Here is a 20490-nt window from a genome sequence, read left to right as displayed (position 1 = left end):
GTGATGCAAGGTGTTGCCCCGGCCTTGTGGCCATCGGCCTCCCTGCCAGAAGGCGTTGCAGAGCTCGCGGAGAAGCTCAAGGGAGCACGGCGGCGCTTCCGATTATGGAAGATATCAGCCTGCCGACAAGGTGCCCGAGAAGCCTGGGCCATGGTGAAGACGCGGTACACCAAGGCTGACCCAAATCACATGGCCGAGGTCGGACCTGTGGGGCCCGACAGAAAAGAAATCCCTGTTAGCTTAGTATATGGGCAAGTAGAATTAGCCGCAAAGTATTCCCAACAGGATTGTAAGCTAGACCGCCTGTTGGATGGTATAGAGGAGGAATTTAGTCAGTCTGCATGACTATGTAATTAAAGTGACATGTATAATGCCTTCTAGCCGGATTGTAGATCATTTGTCATGGAGGACCTTTTCGCTTCAACCTCGGGACCTGATAGTCCGGAGTGTATCCGAATACCCACTCAGTTATATAAGAACCGGGGTATGCGTGGAGACCAAGCGTAGGGGTCATTGGTGCTTGAACAGACAAGTGCCCAACTAGTTATGTTATATTACATGGGTAGTAAGAAACATCTTCCAGGGAGAATAGTTCCGTTAAGGGTTCCTTTCCCTGGGTAAGCATGCCCTAAAGTGCATGTCCGGACTGCGATAGGAAACGCAGGAAAAAACATCTGGGGGTAGATATGGAAAATAAATAAAAATCATCTTTTGTTCACCGACCAAATATTCCCTTAAGAACGCTAGCTTTCGGCTTCACCCAATCTGAGGTACACATCTGGCTGACCCGGCAGTAACAATCGTAGAGGTGCTCCCCTTATGCCCTAGCGGAACTAACGGGAACGTAGGGCATAAATACAAGAGACAGGCAACCCAGCTTGGCCAAAACTTAAGTCATATCGATGCATATAATGGCGAAAAAAGATACATGTGGAAGCATAACATATGTGCGGGGCACGAGGCCCAAATAAATAATCCAGCTTCTGTGAAAGGAGCCCCTAGGTATGATGAGTGCGGCTAGCGCATCTGTAATGTGCAAACGAGGCGCAAGTTGGCCGATGAAGGCTTATAGAAAGAATAAAAGAAAGAAAGAAAAATAAGACAGATAATGTATAAAAAATGGACAGAGGAAGGGGACGAACACAGGGTCCGGTGCTAGGCATAGAATCTTCGGAGCATGGCCGCATTCCATGGGTTTGGCTCGAGTCGATTAGTCGACGCATCCCGCAGTCGGTACACTCCACCAGTTAGAATTTGGTCAATAATGAAGGGACCTTCCCATTTGGGCTCGAGCTTATTCTTTTTCTTATCCGGCAGGCGTAGAACCAGTTTGCCAACAATATAAGTTTTGGCCCGTACTTCTCTGTTTTGGTATCTGCGAGCCTATTGCTGATAAAATGCGGAACGGGCTTTTTCTACGTCGCGCTCCTCCTCCAAGGTGTCCAGATTGTCCTGCCGATCAAGCTCGGCTTCTCTTTCTTCGTACATGCGCACTCGAGGTGAGTCATGAATTATGTCACAGGGCAAGACTGCCTCTGCGCCGTACACCATAAAGAAGGGTGTATATCCGGTACTACGGTTTGGTGTGGTCCGCAGCCCCCAGAGTACGGAGTCGAGCTCATCTACCCCTCTACCCAGTGCATGTTAGACTCTGGTAAGGACCGCACTAGCCTGGGTTTAATGCCGCTCATTATGAGACCGTTCGCGCGCTCCACTTGGCCGTTGGTTTGTGGGTGATAGACTGAGGCATAATCAAGCTTGATGCCCATGTTTCTGCACCAGAGTTTTACCTCATCGGTCCTGAAGTTCATGTCGTTATCAGTGATGATGCTGTGGGGGACGCCATAACGGTGTACGAGCCCAGATATGAAGTCTATCACCGGTCCGGATTTGGCTGTTTTAACAGGTTTGGCCTCTATCCATTTGGTGAATTTATCCACCATGACCAGTAAGTATTTTTTCTTGTGGGTTCCCCCTTTAAGGGGTCCAACCATGTCAAGCCCCTAGACTGCAAAGGGCCACATAATCGGGATTGTTTGGAGCACGGTGGTTGGCATGTGGCTTCGATTTGCAAAGAGTTGGCAACCGGCGCAACGTTGGACCAAGTCCTGTGCATCTGCCCGGGCCGTTGGCCAATAGAATCCTGTACGGAAGGCCTTGCTTACAAGAGCCCGGGCTGCGGCGTGGTGACCGCCGAGTCCGGCATGAATTTCTGCCAAAAGGTTCCGCCCTTCCTCTTCGGAGATGCACCTTTGAAGGACTCCGGTAGTGCTTTTCTTGTACAATTCTCCCTCATGGACCGTGTAGGCCTTGTATCGCCGCACTATGCAGCGTGCCTCATTTTGGTCCTCCGGAAGTTCCTGTCTAGTTAGGTAGGCCAGGAATGGTTCTGTCCACGGGGCTATGATAGCCATTATTACATGGGCCGAAGGTGTTATTTCGGTGGCGGAGCCTCCGATTGTGTCAGAGTGTTCGGTATTGGGTATTTTGGCCGGGTCCGGATTATTGTTACCTGTCGTGGAATTGTCACGGCAGATGTCCTCTTGCAAGGACTTGATCGTGGAGCCATCGCAACTAGGAAGCTTAAAGGGGTTAATCGGGACAAAGGACACGCGAGGTTTATACTAGTTCAGCCCCTTACGGTGAAGGAAGGCCTACGTCTAGTTGGGTTGGAATTGCTTGAGGTTTCGATGACCAGGGAGCGAGATACGCTATGCCCGGTTCTCGATCTCTTGTTTCTTGCCCTAAGCCGCCGGCGGGTCGTCCCCTTATATACATGGGTTGACGCCCTGCGGCCTACAGAGTCCCTGCCAGCTCATAAACAGTGTTCGGCCCGGTGACTAGTTAATTCTACCTTATGATACAAGTCATGCCATCATGGCTGTTTACCACTATGGGCCTTAAGTCATCTGTGGGCTTTAGACCCTTTATTGAACCGCCATCTTCATGCTTGGTCTTGGGCTTCTTCTAATGAGTCCTTCTTTGCGTAACCCGGCCCCTCCTGGGCGGCTTACACAAATAGTTATATCCCCAACATTAGGCCCCAGATTGATTTGAACTGGTTCATGTCAATCTTAAAATACCTTAAAAAACAAGCCTTCAATCTTCTTGTCTGCGCAAAGGTTTTAACCCGCCATGATGTCATCTTCTGGATCCGTGTTAACCCGTCGTGACATCATCTTCAATTAAATTCATATTTTACTCCATCATATCTTCCAATGGATCTTTGCCTTTACTGACCATTCCGAAAAACGAGGCGTCGGGGTCGCTGGATAATGATGTTCGGTCCCCTCGTTTCTCGCGCCGTCTCAGTCGGCCCTTCCTTAAAATAGGTGCGACCTAGGTCATTCCCATTCTCCTTCGGTCGTCTTCCTCCTCGCACTGTTTCTCTGCCGCTCGAGCTCTGCAGCCGCCGCCGCCGCAGATTTCCTCGTCTTCTCCAACTCAGGCCGCTGCATCAACCTGACTTGACCAGAGAAACGCGACGGAACCCTGCAACAGCTCTGCATCCATAAGTCCTTTTCCTTCCCTACTTTTAGATCTGCATTGCGGCCTCCCGAGTTCGTCGGTGTTCATCGCCGCCCATTGCAAACCCTTGATAGTTTTCCTCTCCGGTGCTCCTTTTTGATCTTTAGACAGTTAGAACTACCGTGGTGGCTGTTCCGCACCCATCTCAAATAGAAACAAATCTCATTTCCCTTGTTTAAAGGCCTCTTTCAAGTGTATGAACTTCTCTGCACTGGTTTTAGGTCTAGAAATTTTTCTTTTCAGAACGATCGTTTGATCCAAAATAATAGCTGCAACTTGTGAAACCTGTTTGTTCCACACTTAGCCAAAAAACGGCATCTGTCGACTCTGTTTCAGCCATAGTAGTTCATGTGACCGGTTTAAGATAATACTGATTGTCAGCACTGCTTGCTTTTGGTGACTTAAGACAATTTTCATCATCTTTAATACTTGCCGCTGTTTAAACATTATCACACAACCACCTGTATGTCATTAGGCCCCTACTTAAGCCGCCATCTCAGACAACCCAAGAATGCTTATTCTCCGGGTTATAATAAACCGGAAAATTTCCTTTATCTTGTTGTAGGCTTCAATTTACTCAATGGCACCCAAAGTTGTTAAACCTCTGATTACCTGCAACTGGGTCCCATCCATTGTTACAGAGAGCAAACTGTCAGAGTTTGTGAAGTCCGGCCATCTGCCCAAGAAGGACGTCATGTCTTACCGTGCTCCTGACCCTTCTGAAGAGAAACCTCAACCCAAGGAAGGGGAGGTGATAATTTTTACTGATCACATGAGCCGGGGATTTGCTCCTCCCGGTTCAAAATTCTTTAGAGACGTTTTGCACTTCTTTGACTTAAGACCTCAAGACATCGGGCCCAACTTTGTGTCAAATATCTGCAACTTTCAAGTTTTCTGTGAGGTCTACCTTGGAGAAGAACCCAGCCTACTTCTGTTCAGGGAATTGTTCTATTTGAACCGGCAGAATGAACGGGCCAACGGGCCCAGTCTGGAGCTTGGTGGCATATAATTTCAAAGGCGGAGAGACTGCATGTTTCCTTATGCTGAATTGTCGAGTCATCCAAAGGACTAGAACCAGACATGGTTCTACTACCAAGATACTTCTCCGGCTGGCGAAAATCCACTGCCCGGCTTCCACGCATTGCGCCTTGAACCTACTCACCCGCTACCGGATAAGTTGACAGCTATTGAATGCCTGCCACTCACCCCCGAAATCAAGAGGATTAAAGCTCTTTTAGGGAACGGCTTAGATGGTATTGACTTGGTCCGAGTCTGGATTGCTTGGAGAATAATTCCGTTAAGCCGTCGCCCCGGCTTAATGTGTAATTATTCAGGCGAGAAGGATGACCCTCAACGTCATAACCCTGACGACTTACCAGATGACGTAGTGGAAGCTACAACTCAGTCCTTGTTGAAAGAGGGAATAGTGAATAGTAATGCCTTCGGCTTACTACCTTTTTGCCAGAAGAACCCGGCCCCTGCAGTAAGTTTCCATCCATCGGGTTATGTTTTACCATGTTAGGCTGTATTCATACGCATAACCAGCTATAACCTTTTTTAGGCAAACGATAGCTTCTGGAACACGCAATATGATCATGAGGCGGCCAAGAAAGCCAGGGCGGCCAAGAGAGCCGAAAAGAAAACCACCAAGCCCACCACCTCAAGGAAAAAGAAGCCAAGCGCCTCTGAGCTGTTTCAGCTTGATGATACTGATGATAATGAGGAAGAGGTAACCTTTGAATTTCCCTTTCTCCTTTATTTCTACCTTACTGATGCTAACCTTCTTTCAGGAAGACACGGGCAACAACTAACCCATCGAGGAAGAGGTAATTGTAATCTCCTCCGACTCCGAGCTTCAGTCGCGTCAGAAAATTCGAAGAGTAACTCGAAAAGTAAGATTTTCACATCCTTTGGCTTACCAAGATCCTGACTTTCTTTTGAAGCGACAGATTTATGAGAGCCGGAGGCAGACCCAGACCAACAAAGACGCGGAACTCTCCTCCGGCTTACCTGATGTGACCAGGAAACGCCAAACTGAGGTTATCTCCGATTTACACCTTCTTTTTCCTTTGGTAGGGTTCATTTGTTAGCCTCTCAATTATTCTGACTCCAACTATCAGGATATTTCACCTTCCTCCGGTGAGTCTATGCAGTCCAACATGCCAGCCTTCAAAACTGCTCCCGGGTAATATAAACTTGTTGTACCTTATGCTTTATTTTACTCATATTTGCTGTATTTAACCTGTCTACCTTTTCCACAGTGTGCAAGTAAAACCCAGCAAAAGGGCAAAAAAGAATAAGCCGCCCCAGGAGCCGGTTGTGACTGAACCAGAGCTGGGCACAGCTGCTCCTGATGCCTCTGCTCACGAGCTGCCGCCTCAACCGTCTCGTGATGTTCCTATGTCTTCCTCTGACCCGCCTGCTGAACAAACCTTCAACGATTCTGGTAACCCGGAGGCTCCTAGCCCCACCAAGGCAAATGATCAGGAAGTTGAAGTTCTCCAGACTCAGTTTGTTGAGCCGGCACAGCCGTCTGTCCTTGCCAAGTGTTCTAAAGAGGAATTGGTGGAACGCCGGAAGGCCAAGCTGGACGTTGCTGACTATACTCATTTGAGTATAGGAGAGATTGTCTCCGGCTATATCAATCAAGTACAAAGCAGCCGTGACCTGGAAATTGACATGGTGAAGCAGATACAGCAAAAATCTGAGGTATGACTTATGCTAGCTTACTTTCAATCACACGTACTGTACCAGCCCCCAAGTCTATTGCTTATGAATAAATATGCTGTAGACTTAGAAAATTTGTTAGAGCTACTTGCCCGGCTTAAAGAAAAAATAATTGAACCGGATGTAACACAATACCTTTAACTTGCGATATACATTAGCCCCCAAGTGCCAAAAACCTTTGCTTGCAAGGTATTTGGGACTTAATATTCAGGACCGGCTTAATAATTTAGAAAGCTTCGATATACATTAGCCCCCAAGTTTTAAGTATCTTTGCTGGTAAAGTGCTTGGGACTTAATAGTACTTACCGTAACTTTTACTACTATCCAGTGCAATGCAGGCCACCATAAGTAAATTTGAATCGGAGATTGCTGATTTGAAGAATCGCCTGGCAACCCAGGAAAGTGAAATTGAAAAGGCCAACTCCAAATTTGAATTTAGCGTCTCTGAACAAGAGAAGTTGAAGCAAAATTTTGAATCGGAGAAGAAAATTTGGGCTGATGAAAAGGCTGCACTGGTGACCCGGGCCGAGACAGCAGAGGCATCGCTTGCGGAAGCAACGGCCGAACTATCCAACTTAAAGCACCAGATATCTCGAATGGTTTCAGCAATCTTCGGTGAGTGACTTACTCACACCTTCAACCCTACAAAACTCCTTGAACGACCATTTCAGTTGTCTCCTCTGACTCACCTTATGCTTGATAACGTAGGCCCCAGGAGCACAAATCTTAAGCAGAACATGGTGATCAATCTGAAGGCGGTTTATACTCTGGTGGAAAAACTCTACGCCGGGTCACAACGTGCTCTGGCCGTTGTGGCTTTATCAAACGATGTTCCTTATCTCCTGCAAGATGTGCTGAAACGGCTTGTTGTGCTACCTCAGCGAATCCAAGAGTTAAGACGAGCATCTGCAAGAGCCGGAGCTATGGCCGCATTGAGCCGGGCCAAGGCGTGGCTTCCAGAACTAGACCCCGCTGATATTGCTCTTGGGTATCCAAGTTTAAAGGAAGATGGCACCATGTTTAATGATAAGGATTTCACCGCCTGTGTGAAGGATATACGTCCGGTGGCTACTCTTATTGGGAACGATACTGACCTCACCAAGTGTCAGCCGGGTTATGACAAGGAGAATCGGAGAATCCCCATGCCGCATTACGACGATGTCAGCTTGATCCCTCCAACCCGTAAGCACACCTTTGCTCCTGAAGTCGACCCAACCGGTTTAATAGATGATGAAGCTGAGTTTGAAGCCTTGAGTGGCATTGACTGGGCCTCATCATCCTTCCAGGACAAAGCAGCCGGCGGAGAGACGGAGAAGGATAACCCGGGGGCTTCAAGTCAACCCCAAGAGTAGCTTGTCAGGCGCCACCTGCTTATGTCATCGTAGAAAACAATGCATCATTCAGACTCGGAGAGTCTTGTAACAAAGTAGAAGATACCTTGAGTTTTTCTATGCCTTTGCGCATGCTTATGGCCCTTTAATACTTGCATAAGCCGCCGCCATTATTGTCTTTGTAGTTTGTATGAATCTGTTATGTCCTTTGAAAAAAATACCTTGCATTGCCCTGTAGTGCTCACAGCTGTTTTTTTCCCGGCTTATATAAACCAACCCCTGAGGGTAAACTTAACTCCTGAAAATTGGCACATATAAGTTCACCTGGTTCTTAAGAACCTGATGTAACTAACATTAACTCTGGAAGATTGTAATGTATTTCATTGTATCTTCAAGAGGGTCACAAGATACCTAATGTTGGCACTTGTAAAATATGATGAACAAAATTCAAGGGTTTCTGATTCGAATACGATCAGTAACCCGTTCCAAAGGGGTTGAGCTAAGATTCGGATACGATCTGTTAGCCCCTAGTGGCTGTGGCGATGCCAATCAAGTGGGCATCGACAGCTATGTTCTCTTTGGTTCGAATACGACCTATGTTTGAATAGGAAGCCCCCAAGTGACCATAAGAGTTGTTTAATGACGCTGATTCGAATACGATCCATGTCAGACCCAAAAGGAGTTAAGCTATGATTCAGATATGATCAAGAAGCCCCCAAGTAGGTTTGGTAGTATGCCGATCAAGCGGGTATCGATAGCTATGTTCTCTTTGGTTCGAATACGACCTATGTTTGAATAGGAAGTCCCCAAATGATCAACGGCTAGATTCAGATATGATCATAAGCCGGACCAAAGGAAAGCCGGATTCAGATATGATCCGCCTCTCCTTGGTTATCTCCACCACCTGACAAGGAAAAAACACATAAACCTTTTTAGGAGTGGAAAAAAGGACAGAGGTCCTGCTTTATTGCTTTAGATAATATACATAGTATAAGTATATACACATTAGAGCTGACGGCTCAAGTATAATAAGGCCGAAGATGAGCAATATTCCACGGCCGACGGGTCTCCTCCTTCGACTTACGTGAGTCTTTGTGCTCTCGAACGTCGATAAGGTAGTATGATCCATTGTTCAGATTCTTGCTGACCACAAAGGGTCCTTCCCAAGGAGGGGATAACTTGTGCATGTTAGATTGATCCTGGATGAGTCGGAGCACTAAGTCACCTTCCAAAAAAGTTCTGGACTTAACCCGGCGGCTGTGGTACCGACGCAGGTCTTGTTGGTAAATCGCCGAGCGGGCCATTGCCAAGTCTCGCTCTTCATCCAACAGGTCAAGTGCATCTTGCCGAGCTTTTTCATTGTCTTCCTCAACATAAGCCGCCACACGGGGCGAATCGTGACGGATGTCACTTGGCAGGACCGCCTCTGCTCCATACAGCATAAAGAAAGGCGTGTAACCCATAGATCTGTTAGGTGTAGTATTGATGCTCCAGAGTACAGAAGGTAACTCCTCCACCCAACAACCCGGCGTCCGCTGTAAAGGGACCAAGAGCCGAGGTTTGATACCCTTCAAGATTTCCGGATTGGCTCGTTCTGCTTGACCATTTGATTGAGGGTGAGCTACAGCTGAAACGCCAAGCCAGATATGCTCTTGTTGACAGAACTCTTCCATAGCTCCTTTGGAAAGGTTAGTACCATTATCAGTTATGATGCTGTGTGGAAAACCAAAGTGAAAAATCACCTTTTTCATAAACTGGACTGCTGTGGCTACATCACACTTACTGACTGGCTCCGCCTCCACCCACTTTGTGAACTTGTCAACCGCCACCAAGAGGTGAGTCTTTTTATCCTTAGACCTCTTGAAAGGCCCGACCATATCAAGCCCCCAGACTGCAAACGGCCAGGTGATTGGAATCATCCTCAATTCTTGAGCCGGCACATGGGCTCGTAGTGAGAATTTTTGACATCCATCACATTTACTGACCAGGTCTTCCGCATCAGCATGAGCCATCAGCCAATAAAACCCATGACGGAAGGCTTTGGCCACAAGACATTTTGAGCCGGCATGATGACCACAATCACCTTCATGAATTTCACAAAGGATCTCCTGACCCTCTGTAGGTGACATGCAATGTTCAATCACTCCAGTGACGCTGTAATGATGTAACTCGCCATTGACAATTGTCATGGACTTGGACCACCGGACGATTTGTCTTGCCAAGGTCTCGTCCTCCGGCAACTCTCCCCGGGTCATGTAAGCCAAATAAGGCACTGTCCAATCCAGGGTAACGTGGAGAGCCGCCACCAGCTATGCCTCCGGGTCTGGTATTGCCAGATCTTCTTCTGTAGGTAACTTAACAGAAGGATTATGCAAAACATCAAGAAAGGTGTTAGGCGGCACCGGCTTACACTGAGACCCCAGCCGGCTTAAGGCATCCGCCGCCTCATTCTTCCTTCGATCAATGTGTTCCACTACGTAACCCTTGAAATATCCAGCCACGGCATCGACTTCACGACGGTAAGCCGCCATGAGGGGATCTTTAGAGTCCCACTTGCCTGACACCTGTTGAGACACAAGGTCTGAGTCTCCTAAGCATCTTACCTGGCTCAGGTTCATCTCCTTGGCCATCCAGAGACCATGGAGCAGGGCCTCATACTCAGCTGCATTGTTAGTGCAAGGAAACATAAGCCGGAGCACATAACAAAATTTGTCACCTCGAGGGGAAGTTAATACAACTCCAGCCCCCGAGCCTTCCAACTGTCTGGACCCATCAAAGTGAATAATCCAATAAGTGTTATCGGGCTTCTCCTCAGGTGCCTGTAGTTCTGTCCAGTTGTTGATGAAATCCACCAAAACTTGAGATTTAATGGCAGTGCGTGGCGCTTACTTCAGACCATGAGGCCCGAGCTCGATGGCCCATTTGGCGACTCGTCCTGTAGCCTCTCTGTTCTGAATAATGTCTCCCAAGGGGGCAGAACTTACCACAGTGATAGGGTGACCTTGGAAGTATTGCTTCAGCTTCCGGCTTGCCATGAACACCCCGTAAACAAGTTTCTGCCAATGAGGATATCTTTGCTTTGACTCGATGAGTACCTCACTGACATAATAAACCGTCCGTTGAACTGGGTGCTCCTTACCAGCCTCCTTGCACTCTACCACAATCGCCACACTGACGGCTCGTGAATTAGTAGCCACATATAACAGCAAAGGCTCTTTGTCAATGGGAGCCGCAAGAACGGGCGGCTCAGATAACTGCCTCTTCAAATCCTCAAAAGCAGCATTAGCGGCCTCACTCCAGACAAAGGTGTCTGCCTTCTTCATTAATTGGTACAGCGGTAGGGCCTTCTCACCTAACCGACTTATGAACCGGCTTAAAGCGGCAACACTACCCGCCAATTTCTGAACATCATTAATACATGCCGGTTTAGCCAAAGAAGTGATTGCCTTAATCTTCTCCGGATTAGCCTCGATGCCCCTGTTTGAGACCAAGAATCCCAAAAGCTTGCCTGCAGGCACACCAAATACACACTTCTCCGGGTTAAGCATCATTTTGTAAACCCGGAGATTGTCAAAGGTTTCTCTAAGATCAGATATCAAGGTTTCCGCCTCTCTGGATTTCACTACTATGTCATCCACATAAGCATGAACATTGCGCCCAATCTGATCGTGAAGACAATTCTGTACACACTGTTGATAAGTTGCCTGGGCACTCTTGAGCCCAAACGGCCTAGACACATAGCAGAAGGCTCCGAACGGGGTGATGAAAGCCGTCTTCTCCTGGTCCTTAACTGCCATCTTGATCTGATGATAGCCAGAATAAGCATCCAAAAAACTCAAACGTGCACAACCTGCCGTAGCATCAATGATTTGATCAATACGGGGGAGAGCAAAAGGATCAGCCGGACAAGCCTTATTTAGGTCCGTGTAATCCACACACATCCGCAAGGTGCCGTTTTTCTTGAGTACGAGCACCGGGTTAGCCAACCATTTCGGGTGAAAAACTTCAACAATAAACCCAGCCGCCAAGAGCCGGGCGACCTCTTCTCCTATAGCTTTTCGTCGCTCTTCATTGAATCGCCACAGAAATTGCCTGACCGGCTTATACTTCGGATCAATATTAAGAGTGTGCTCAGCGAGTTCTTTCGGTACACCCGGCATGTCAGAAGGTTTCCATGCAAAGATGTCCCGATTCTCACGGATGAACTCGATGAGCGCGCTTTCCTATTTAGGATCCAAGTTGGCACTGATGCTGAATTGCTTAGATGAATCGCCCGGAGTGAAATCAACAAGCTTAGTCTCTGCGGCCGATTTAAACTTCAGGGCCGGGTCATGCTCCATAGTCGGCTTCTTGAGAGAAGTCATATCTGCCGGGTCAACGTTATCTTGATAAAATTTGAGCTCCTCTGCTGCACAGACAGACTCGGCATAAGCCGCATCGCCCTCTTCACACTCCAGGGCCACCTTTCGGCTTCCATGCACAGTGATGGCATCTTGAGCTGTAGATACACATAACACGGCCGTGCCATGAATTTGGCATAGGCCGGCCATCCAAACAAAGCGTGATATGGACTCTTGATTTTGACCACCTCAAAAGTTAACTTTTCCGCCCTAGAATCATGCTCGTCTCCGAAGGCCACCTCTAGCTCAATCTTCCCCACAGGATACGCCGACTTACCGGGCACCACTCCATGGAAGACGGTGTTGGAAGTCTTTAAATTCTTGTCAGTCAAGCCCATGCGCCAAAAGGTCTCGTAATAGAGGATGTTGATGCTGCTGCCTCCATCCATGAGCAATTTAGTAAACTTATAACCACCAACTTGCGGTGACACCACTAGGGCCAGTTGACCCGAATTATCAACCCGGGGAGGGTGATCCTCCCTGCTCCAGACAATAGGCTGTTCCGACCACCTCAAGTAACGAGGGACTGCCGGTTCAACAGAATTCACAGCCCTCTTCCCATACTACGGATGGCTTGAACAGCCTCTCCAGGAATATGTTGGGGGGGACCGCATCGCGTTTTGCGCCGATGCGGGCGATGATATCCGCCGCCGTATTGTTTTCCCGAGTCACATGATGAAATTCGAGTCCCTCGAACCAAGCTAACATTTTTAGGACGGCGTTGTGATAGGCCGCCATTTTCGGATCCTTGGCATCGAAGTCTCCATTTATTTGGGATATTGCGAGGTTCGAATCCCCCCCCCACCTCTAGGCGTTGAATGCACATGGACACTGCCATCCGGAGACCATGTAAAAGGGCCTCATATTCGGCTGCAATGTTGGAGTCCGTATACATTATCTGGAGTACGTATTGAACTGTATCTCCGGTTGGGGACGTCAAAACAACGCCAGCCCCCAGACCAGCCAACATTTTGGAGCCGTCAAAGTGGATGATCCAGTTGGAATACGCGCCGTACTCTTTAGGGAGTTTGGCTTCCGTCCATTCGGCGACAAAGTCGGCCAATACTTGCGACTTAATGGCTCGCCGCGGCTTGTAAGTTATGTCGAACGGGAGGAGCTCGATGGCCCATTTGGCAATCCGGCCCGTAGCGTCGCGGTTGTTTATAATATCATTAAGTGGCACTTCTGAGGCTACTGTAATCGAACACTCTTGAAAGTAGTGTCGTAGCTTCCGGGATGCCATGAATACTGCTTAGGCTATCTTTTGATAATGTGGGTACCGTGATTTGCATGGAGTGAGGACAGTGGATACATAGTATACCGGCTTTTGAAGAGGGAATTTATGTTCGTCCGTTTCCCGTTCGATGACGAGCACTGCGCTGACAACTTGATGGGTTGCCGCAATGTACAACATCATTGGTTCGCCGATGTTTGGCGCGTCCAGGATTGGGTTGGTTGCCAAGATGGCCTTTATTTCTTCCAATCCGGTTGTGGCCGCGTCCGTCCACTCGAAGTGTTCGGTGCGCCGAAGGAGGCGATAAAGGGGTAAAGCCTTTTCTCCTAAGCGAGAGATAAAGCGTCTTAGAGCCACCACGCATCCAGTTAACTTTTGGATTTGTTTGAGGTCTATTGCGGTAGCCAACTGTGACAAAGCTCGGATTTTGGCCAGATTAGCTTCAATACCTCTACTGGAGACAATGAAACCCAGGAGCTTTCCGGCTGGTACACCGAAAACGCATTTTTCCGGATTGAGCTTGATGTCGTATGTTCGGAGGTTGTCGAATGTGAGACTCAAGTCGTCTATCAAAGAGTCGACGTGTTTGGTTTTGATGACCACATCGTCTATGTGTGCTCTACTGTTTTGCCGATTTATTTCTCCAGACATGTCTGAATCATCCGCTGATATGTTGCGCCGGCGTTTTTGAGCCCAAAAGGCATTGTGTTAAAACAGAAGGGGACGTATGGTGTGATGAATGCCGTTGCGGCTTGGTCGGACTCCGCCATCTTGATTTGGTGGTAACCGGAGTATGTGTTGAGGAAACATAATGACTCGTGTCCTGCGGTAGCATCAATAATTTGATCGATGCGGGGGAGGGGCAAGGGATCCTTTGGGAAAGCTTTATTGAGGTCCTTGAAATCGACACAAAGGCGCCAGGATTTATCCTTCTTCGGTACCATCACCAGGTTTGCTAGCCAGTTCGGGTGTTTTATTTCTCTGATGAATCCGGCCTCCAATAACTTGACTAGTTCCTCTCCCATAGCCTGTCTCTTAGGTTCTGAGAAACGCCGAAGATCTTGCTTAACCGGCTTGAATCCCTTTAGGATATTGAGGCTATGCTCGGCCAGCCTGCATGGGATTCTTGGCATGTCTGAAGGATGCCAGGCGAATATGTCGCAATTCTTGCGCAGGAACTCTCGTAGTGCGGCATCCACGGCGGGATTTAACTGTGCCCCGATGGAGGTTGTTTTTGCAGGGTCCGTTGGGTGGACTTGGAATTTGACTATTTCGTCCGCTGGTTTAAAAGAGGTGGACTTGGATCTCTTGTCGAGTATCACGTCGTCCCTGTCCACTGTGGAGCATAGCACGGTTAATTCCTCGGCCGAGAGGGCTTCGGATAATGCCTCGAGGGCTAGTGCGGCTGTTCTGTTTTCGGCGCAGAGTGCTGTGTCCGGATCACTAGCGAGAGTAATGATTCCGTTGGGCCTGGGAATTTTGAGCTTCATGTACCCATAATGGGGTACGACTTGGAAGATTGTGAACGCCTCCTGTCCTAAAAGAGCGTGATAACCACTGCTGAACAGGGCCACTTGGAATGTAATTTCTTCGGACCTATAATTATCTGGCGTGCCGAATACCACATCTAGTGTGATTTTCCCAGCACAGCGTGCTTCCCGACTAGGGATGATTCCTCTAAAGGTTGTGCTACTTTGCTCGATGCGGTTCCAGTCTATTTCCATCTTTTGAAGAGTTTCCTCGTAGATGAGGTTTAATCCACTGCCGCTGTCCATGAGTACTTTGGTGAGTCGAAAGCCGTCCACGATTGGGCTGAGGACCAGTGCAGCTGGTGCTCGGGCTGTTCGGAATTTAGGTTCATCACTGGCATTGAAGGTGATAGCCGTGTCACTCCATGGATTTATTGCTGCCACATGGTAGATTTCGGCAATGTTGCGGAGTGTTCGCTTGCGCCTATTATTTGATGCGAAGGTCTCAAAGACTGTTAATACCATATTGCTATCCGTGGGATGGTGCTCTGCGGCATCTGGGATGAGGAGATCCTCACTGCTTTTAGCCACCTGCCGGAGTATCCAACATGCTCTAAGGCTATGTGTTGGTATGGCGCCCTCTCTACTGTGAATTTTACAGGGTCCATTGAGCCACCCCTCCAGTACGGTTCCATGCCCTATAGAGGGTTTTTGCTTTTTGGTAATTGACCCGGGTGTCTTTTGATAGTGCACCCTTTTATTTCGGACTGGGTTCGTATTTAGGGCCGGATTATCCCAAAAGTTTGTTTCGGTTTTCCGGGCACTTTCCATCGCACAGTACTTTCGTACTATGGACGCCAAGTCAGCGAAGCGTGACATCTCACGGCGATTTATGGCGTTAAGGATTACCTTGTCCGTGCAATTATTGCAGAAAAATAAGATTGTGTCTTCCGCGCGACAGTACTTAACCTTGTTTAACACAAGGAGGAATCTGGCCCAATAGTGATGTACTGTTTCCTGGGGCTCTTGCTTGATGTGGGAAAGATCACTCATGCTTGGGTGGGTGGGTGGAATTGAATCTGAACCATTACCCGATCTGGGATCCAGGGGCCGAGGAATTACCAATTTTGGAGATTCTGGTTCCGGGGTGTTGCCCGATAATCCTGGCCCGCTGCCTGACTCTAAGTTCAGGGATTGGATGATGTCCTCCCGCAAACGGGTATCCGACTCGGAGAGCTCAGGAATACGGACATAGTTGGTCCTCAATATGGAGGAGAGGTCGCTGCATTGTTCCTCCACCACTGCAATATGATGGGTGATCGGCGGAGACTTAATCTCCCTTTGATCGGGTTTAAGCCCAATCCGATCATAGTCCATAGCGACTCCTAGGGCGGCGATGCAATCCAAGAGCTCGTTTAGGGAGGCGAGCTCCATTGGATCCATCTGTTCGGCGAGTGCCGATTTGATGTGGAGGCTGTTTTCGATGACCCGAGAAGTCATCGTCGGCGCGGTGGCCGAACAAGCGGTCATGATGAAACTGCCTAGCCGGAAAGTTTGGCCGACAGCCAAAGCTCTCCCAACAGTAGTACCGTCTTTAAAGACGAGACGAGACATCCTTCCTTCTGGCGACGGCACAGTGGAACTCTCAGTGAAAGCACCAATGTCGGTGTCAAAACCGGCGGATCTCGGGTAGGGGGTCCCGAACTGTGCGTCTAAGGCGGATGGTAACAGGAGGCAGGGAACATGATGTTTTACCCAGGTTCGGGCCCTCTTGATGGAGGTAAAACCCTACGTCCTGCTTGATTAATATTGATGATATGGGTATTACAAGAGTTGATCTACCACGAGATCGGAGAGGCTAAACCCTAGAAGCTAGCCTATGGTATGATTGTATGTTGTCCTACGGACTAAAACCCTCCGGTTTATATAGATACCGGAGAGGGCTAGGGTTACACAAGGTCGGTTACAAAGGAGGAGATATACATATCCGTATTGCCTAGCTTGCCTTCCACGCCAAGTAGAGTCCTATCTGAACACGAGACGAAGTCTTCAATCTTGTATCTTCATAGTCCAACAGTCCGGCCAAAGGATATAGTCTGGCTATCCGGAGACCTCCTAATCCAGGACTCCCTCACCCGCCCTGGCTTTTGACATTAAGTCGCCAGGGCATATGTTGTTTAAACTCTGCAGGATTTACAGAGCTATGATTTACATAAAGGATTAAGTTCCAGCCCATCATCAAAGATTGAAATTGGTGTCTCAACAGGGTTATCAATTCTTGATTTTCTCAAAGGCTATAAGCCGCCGGGTCATAAAAATTCCGGCTTACAATGGAGGCATATTAAATCGCCATCGGCCAAGAGCCGCCGGGTATTTACAATTCTGGATTTAGTTGTCAACAGATAAGGTATTTGAATCTTTAAATAGCCAAAATTGGCTGGATCTTCATTATGATATTGAATGATTGAGGTTTTCAAACTGGGTTATTCAAATCTTTAATAGCCAACATGGCTGGATTTTTATTATGGTTATCAGTAACTAATATTATTGAGGTTTTCAAAGTCGCTTCAGCGTAGTGGCTATTATTTTATCAATGGATATGATTTATTCTACGATGAAAGGAATAGTCCCGAGTCACTGCAGGCTTACGACCCGACACTTGGGGGCTACATTATTCAAATTAAGATTACATCAAATATGCAAGTCCCATGTCACTGCCAGCATGCACCATGGCACTTGGGGGCTAATGCAAAAGTCATTTTTTGCTCAACGTATTGAAGACCCGGCTCATCACATTGTAATGAGCCGACCCTTGGGGGCTACCAATTGCTCCTGTCAAAATTCAAGGTACACAAGCCTCAGTCCATTATATTGAAAGACCCACTGCTCAGTTGGTAAAGCACAAAGCTCTTAACCTTGTGGACGTGGGTTTAAGCCCCATGATGGGGGTTACATCATATAATGTTCTTTTCAAAAGAAGTATATATAAAGTCCCAGCTCAATATTATCTTACTGAGCCGGCCCTTGGGGGCTACACGTTGTTATTCAAGTCTATATGATCATATTTATAAAGTCCCTGCTCATTATTGCATAATAACCCGGCCCTTGGGGGCTACACTGGTTGAAACTTTTATGAGTATCAGGCAATTACAGGTCCCAGGTTGCTGCAAGCATGACAACCCGACACTTGGGGGCTACATATATGGAGTATTCAGTCTTTACTAGTGATTAAGATGAACAACATGGATTTCTTCAAAGTGGCAGTATTTATATTGAAGCAAGTCTTAAGTCATCACTTTGTTTCTGCTCAAGACTTGGGGGCTACAGGTAATATGGATATAAAGGAGAAAAATCTTCAAATTCTCAGTTTGGGTTAAACCAGATTGACCCGGCGTCACCAATAACTATGACCTGGCGTCGGCAACAATTATGAGTCGGTGCCATCAATATTTATAAACCGACAATTTTGATAATGATAAATCGGCAAGTTTTACATCTTCAAGCCGGCTGAAAGTCAGATGAGTATTTCAAGACTAATATTTTCTAAACTGGCGCTTTAGCTGATTCAAGTGGATTATTTCTTACAATATTCCTCTACAAAAGACCAATGTCAGCAAATTGACTCTGAAGCTGGCCTATTGATCCAGATGTCTCAAAAGAAGTATCTGGATTCTTTGCATTCACAAAGTTTGAACATATCTACTAAAGGAGATTTGCTATGAGTTAATGGGCATGTGTCAAGAAGGAAATGACAAGGACTTAAAGATGACCAGGTGCCGGCTTACAAGAATTTTTAACCCGGATCACAACCTGTCAAAGTTGTTCTTGTGTTTATTTTGCAGCATCAGTTTAACATGGATAAATCCAAATTAAACTAGGGGCTAATGTCGGGGATATACCCCGCGGTATGACCCGGCCGGACTTGGCGATTCACTGGTGACCCGCCCTGACTTGGCGACTCACTAAGTGACCCGCCCGGATCTCTCCACTCACTGATGACCCGGCCGAGCCAAGTGACTCATTGGTGACCCGGCCGGCGGAGCACAGGAGCAACAAGACCCGGTGGCCCAAGAAGACGGTTCATGGAAGTCCGGCTCGTATTATGGTGGGCCGGCTTAAGAGGAAAGTACAAGGAATATACCCTTACAAAGGAAGCAAGACTAGGACTCCACTTGTAATAGAGTAATCCTAATCCTAATAGGACTAGTCATGTAAACCGCCCCTTCAACATATATAAGGAGGGGTAGGGCATCACAAGTTGGACAAGATTGACAAGTTCCACAAGTTGGACAAGTTAGGTTTAGACAATAGTTATCGAGATAGAGCACTTTGGTAACCGTGATCATAAACATCAATATCAATGAAGCAGGATGCATGCTTTTACCTCCACCGTGAGGGGCCAAACCTGGGTAAAACATCGCGTCTCTCGTCCCGCTCAACCCCTCTCAAGCTACCACATAGATGCGTTGGCCTCGCGACTAAGTCCTGACACTAAGGACATCTGCCGTGACAATTCCACGACAGAACCCGATCGAGCGATTCCTTTGCTACTACTGCTAAATGAAGCCGATCGATGCGACCTCTGGATGAACAATGAGCGTTGCCGTGGGGGTTTGGATGAACAGTTCCAGGTGGGGGTGGATGAACAAGACCCCGTGGTGTTGCCTTTGGATGAACAGGACCCAGATCGATCGAGCCGGTTGGGGCTGGATGAACAGGACCCCGTGGAGAGTAGTATGAACAGGACCACCCTGTGGAGGGCTGGATGAACAGTAGACGGTGGAGGGTTGGATGAACAGTAGACCATGGAGGGGTGGTTGAACAGGAGCCCGCAGAGAGGGCTGGTTGAACAGTAGCCGGTTGTAACACCCCGGATACAACTTTCCATATTTGTAACTCCGACTCTTGCCATTTTCGGCCTTAAGTTATGAGATTCCCTTCGTGGATGGTTTTTGTCTTCGTTTTGCATTTTGTTCATGTCATGCATTTCATATCATGTCATCATGTGCATCTCATTTGCATGCATGTTCGTCTCATGCATCCGAGCTTTTACCCCGTTGTCCGTTTCGCAATACGACACTCCCAACATGCACAGGCATACCCTTTTTGTCTCTTTTCGTGAGCGGGTGTTAAACGTTCTTGGAATGGACCGAGATTTGCCAAGTGGCCTTGGTACACCATCGGTAGTCGCCTGTCAAATTTCGTTCCATTTGGAGGTCGTTTGATGCTCCAACGGTTAACCGGGTAACCGCAAAGGCCTCTTTTGTGTTGCAGCCCAACACCCCTCCAAAACGGCCCAAAAACCCATCCAAACCACTTCCATGTCCTCCGTCGTCGGATCACGATCGCATGGTCGAAAACTATACCTCATTTGGACACTCCAAATTCCCTCACCTATAAATATGTGATCCCCTCTGAATTTTCGCGGACGAAACCCTAGATCCACTCCTCCCCGCGCCGCCGGACACGTCCGTCCGAGTCGGACGCGTCCGTGCCGCCACCACCGGCGAATCACGTATCGCCACGTCACCACCGCTGGCCCGCGCCCAGCCCTTGTGGGCCCGGCGCCTCCGCCGCCGCCCGGCTCCTCCATGAGCCACCGCCCTCCGCCCACGCCGGCGTTCGCCACCTCGCCGCAATGCGCCGCCCGAGCCCTTCGCCGCCGCCGCACGCCTGCGGGCTCCCCGAGCCGCCCGCAACCCCCACCTAGTGCCGCCTTCGTGTCGTGCCGTCGCCTCCCTTGCGGCTCGTCGCTGCAGGAGCTCGCTGGAGGCCCCGCGCCGCGCCGCCCTGCCGGAGGT

Source organism: Triticum urartu, chromosome 3 (assembly GCF_003073215.2).
Source record: "Triticum urartu cultivar G1812 chromosome 3, Tu2.1, whole genome shotgun sequence".
Lineage (NCBI taxonomy): Eukaryota > Viridiplantae > Streptophyta > Magnoliopsida > Poales > Poaceae > Triticum > Triticum urartu.
This window is presented reverse-complemented; position numbering follows the sequence as displayed.